Source organism: Suricata suricatta, chromosome 2, assembly GCF_006229205.1.
Source record: "Suricata suricatta isolate VVHF042 chromosome 2, meerkat_22Aug2017_6uvM2_HiC, whole genome shotgun sequence".
Taxonomy (NCBI): domain Eukaryota; kingdom Metazoa; phylum Chordata; class Mammalia; order Carnivora; family Herpestidae; genus Suricata; species Suricata suricatta.
This window is the reverse complement of record NC_043701.1, coordinates 168,001,398-168,006,162: the sequence shown is the minus strand read 5'-3', so window position 1 is coordinate 168,006,162 and position 4,765 is coordinate 168,001,398.

Genomic DNA, 4,765 nt, shown 5'->3' with positions numbered 1-4,765 from the left:
GCTGGAGCTTCAGTTTCCAGGTCTAACCTACCAAGCACCAGATAGAAGTATCCAAATGCTTATTTGATCTCTCCCCTGGAGGTCCCACAGGTACTAGAATAGGACACACCATCTCCCAACACCCAACAAACTAAGAGAAACTGGTCCTCCTGAAAAGTTCCACAGTTCAGTAAATACACTCAAATGCTTAAGCCACAATCCTAGGAATAAGATTTGATTCTCTCACTTTTTCAGATCAATCATAAAGTCTTACTAATACATCTAAGGTTCCCTTAACATTTCTTTCTTTCCATCGCCACGACTACAATCCTGATGCCACAGTCCTCTCTCACCTGTATTACTCCAACAGCTTCCCATCTGGCTGCGTGGCCTCTAGTTTTTATTTCCTTCATCCATTCTTTCTCAAAGTAGCCACTGTGACTTTTTAAAAACATGTACCAAAGAATGTTAAGAGGAAAAAGTTAATCACATTATGCATAGGACTGGTATTTGTGACGGTCCCTGATAACAATTCTTCAGTCAATTACACAGTTTCCACTGGGTAAACCTTATGGGTGTTGTTCCTGTGCTCAATTTTCATCTTTAGTTACTAAGACATCCTATGAAAACTTAAAAAAGCATTTTCTCCTGAAGGTTCAAGAAACGAAGGGTTTACCTCTAATAATTCAGTATCTCCATGATATAGTCCTTATGTACTCTAATTGAAAAACCAAAACGGGGGAAAAAACCCTCATATAGTTGGTAGTTCTATAAATAGTAAGTACTATAACTACACTGAATGTCACTCTGGCCATAGAAACTACTGTGCTGCATTTTTGTGCACCTGTTTTTGTATACTTTATGGTTGCCGTCTGATGTTTTAAAGTTTTCTAGAAGATTAAATGGAAGTGAAGAGTCCCGTCTCTCAGTTCCACATTTTTGTGGTTCAATGACGTTGCAAAGACTGATTTCATGTCCAATTTTAGTTGCATGTAGCATTGAAAAAATTTTAAGACTCAATGGCAAAACATTTACAAATACATAATTTATACTGAACACCTTCATACAGAATGACTAAAAACATAAGGTAACTTTTATATGGTCAAAATAATCAACTATATAATTCAGGTTAAAAGTACAGTTTCTGGGGTGCCTGGGTGGCTCAGGCGCTTGAACTTCCAACTCGGGTTTCCTCAGGTCATCATCTCACAGTTTTGTGACTTTAAGACTCACATGAGCTAGCAGCACAGAACCTGCTTGGAATTCTCTCCCCCTCTCTCTGCTGTTCCCACACTTGTGCTGTCCTGGTCGGTCTCTCTCTCTCTCTCTCTCTCTCTCTCTCTCTCTCTCTCTCAAAAAATAAATAAATAAAATAAAAAATAAAGTTAAAACCAAAAAAGGAAAGTACATTTTCTATAGGTTGTTTTATACCTTCTGTTAAACATCAATGATAGCCTATGCTTTTCTAGGGGAAAAGTCAAAACTGTTATATACAGTTTTCAGATACTATGATCTTTGTAGTGTTCTACCTTGTTAACTGTGCCTATATCTTATAAACTGTGTACTATGCAAATTATCGTGTACCTAATTAAAAACAAGTTAAAACATGCAGGTTAAAACATAATCAAAGGACACCATTCATCAGACAAAATACTGTTACATTCTTGTTTACCAATCACAAGACAACTTGGTGAACTGTGTTAAAAATGAGTTTTGAGCTAAGAAGAAAAACACTGAACAAGGAAAAATTATTAGTATATGTTTATATTAAAATAAAAAAAAGGTTTGAGCCATACACGATATTCCCTTTTGTAAGTAGTAGACATCAAGTTTTAGGTGCTAGCTAGCTAAACAGACTTACTGAATAATTTCTACAAAATTATCTAAAGAAAATGGTATAGACAACTAAAGCAAATGGTATTTGTATATTAAGCCTGATCAGACCACCATAATTCTCTATATAAATAATACCAGTAATGATAAAAGGTAACATATGAAACCTAACTAATAATGGTAATTATAAAGCCCTGTTAGACTCTCTAAGAGTATATTTTGTTTATTTCTTTTGAGAGGGGACGCAGAAAGGGAGAGGGAATCCCAGGCAAGCTCTGTACCATCAGTGCAGAGCCAGATGCAGGGCTTGAATTCACAAACCCTGAGATCATGACCTGAACTTGGCCACTTAACTGACTGAGCCACCCAGGCGCTACTCCAAGTAAAAGTATTAAGAGCATTTTTATTATTACCTATAACATATAAAATGCTTATAATATCATTTAAATATTATTCAATTGTTATTAGAACTGTTAGGATGAAGGTCTAATAATCCGCACAAAGACTGAATCTCCCCACTAGCCCACTTTAGTACCACTGGGTAAATGAGGATGAAAAAAATGCTCCTTCCTTTAGACTCTTTACTTCCATCTGTCAGAAATTTGACATAATAGACTGCTTTTGTTAGAATAAGGCACTTTACTGCCATCTGCTGAAAAACTGCAAGTCTATGATGTGACTACATTCCCCAGCACGCAGTGCTGCTGCCCAACCTACAGCCTGCAGGACCTGTAGGTGACAGCCCTGTCCCGCACTACTCTCAATGGTGCAGACACTTCATAATACGGACAGTAATCCTCCTCCCAAACTTTAACAAGTTTCAATCTAAAACACCATAAATTTACCTATCCAGTTTGCAGTCTTGAGCATTAGCAAGTATTTACATTCAAAACAGTTTATATCTGGAATAGATGTCAGCAGGTTAGCAAGTGTGTAAAGTTTGTTTAAGGGTTAATAATGACCCAACTTTGGCTTTAAAAGTTAAAAACAAACCCACAAATGTTTCCTTAGAATTAGTGTTAATCAGGTTAAGAAGGCAGTTTAGTCAATAACAAAGTACTGATACCTATTTTATAAAACATTCTCCGAATTAACATAACAAGACTCAAGATAGCCTCTCATATATTAACATCTCAATTCTTACATATTCAAATTCCCAGATGTGATAGTCAACCAAACACTGCCTGTCTTCCAACTGCCCAAATTGGCTCTTAAAGTCTAAACCAAAAGAATAGAGCAAGAGTAAAGTTTTAGAAGATATTTGGTATACCATCCTTCTTATCCTTTGGTATAGGCAGAAGGAAACCTTTTATTTTAAGTTGCTTGTTTTAGTTAAATTTGAAAATTTCAGGGATTTCCTCTCCTGCTTATTTATACACTGTGCCATTTGTTTTGATCTAATGTTACTCGCCCAAGAGTAACCATACAATCTGGTTTTCTAGTTCTGACACATGGCTGTTTGGCCCAACATACTTACTGATAGTGCTCCCTTTTCCATTTCTAAGTGTTCCATTTTACACACTCTAACCACAACCCATTTTCACTAATAATTACAAATTCTGCAAGCTGAAATTTGGACTCAAGATGCATAGCTTAGCAATAATTGACATGAAAAGCAAAATGAATGTTACCACAGAAAGACTATATAAATTATAACGTATGACCGTGTATACATTTTAAATGACTCAGCCTTTACGATGAGATAAATTAGAAATATGCAATTACATTTCAGAGGTCATTCCAATTTATCACCCACCTTTTAATAGAAGTACAAATAAAATTTTAGTGTATTTTCTCCTCTAAGAGTTTCTATCTTCTGTTCCCATGCGTTACCTATCAAGTCCATAAATTATTTAGCATCTCCCCCTTCTTTTTGTATGAAATAATCATGTAGGATTTAAAAAGTACTAAACTACCACAAAAGGACTGTTTGACATTGTCATTGCAGTTTTGCTACTATATATTAACAAAAATCAAAGTTTAGAGCAACTTTTTACAATGTACTGTTCTAACATTCTTCCCTCCGCCCTTGTCTTTAACTTACTGAGACTTATGGAGAGACTAAACCGGATTTCTTCAAAAGAAAGAAAAATGTCTGGATATGCCAATTAGTCCCACTGCAGGTTCAGGAAAAGTATTCGCTCATATGCAGTCACTGAACAATATCCCCAGACTATTCATATATTAAGTATCTTGATTTCATAAGGATATCCCAATTAGAGTCCACTTTAACTTCTTGTTAGAAGTAATGAAATTCATGAGCTCTTAGAAGGTGGCAGCCTTAAAAAGGACATATGGTTTACACTTCTTAAAAATGTTTACAGAAGTCCTCAGCTATATAAGGTTTGCCTATAACATTACTTGTACATGTAACAGTGTGATCCTTCTGCATTTCGATTGAAGACTAACATAAATGACAGTAGGGGAACCAAAATGTTTTAAAAATCAAATCTATTTTCGTTTTCAAGAAATAATAACTTTTCTCAAAAAAAGGGAGATTAGGTTACTGCCTTTAAAGTCAAAGTTCAAGTTCTATCATCTTGATAAACACACCTGAATATGATATTTAAAAAAAAAAAAAACCACACATACACACAGGTATATAGAGCTGTAATAAACAAATTTCTTTTATAAACAAAATTTTAACTGAAAAGCCACAGTAGATGGAAAAAAAGAAGAAAGGATATTACTTGGTAAAATCCAGTGACATCTACAATAGTTTTACAGCACATTTAAGCATTCTAGGGTTTTATATCTTCACCTGCCTTCCATTTCTTACTTGTTCCTTAAATATTGCCAATTATGAATATAGGTTCAACCTCAAACTTAGTCTTGATTATGAGTGCCAGAAAAATCAAAACACTCCAAATTTCTACCTTAATATAGTTCAATTACAAAAATGGTTTTATTTAAAACACAATGCCCATCTAAATGAAAAAAAAAAAAAAAAAAA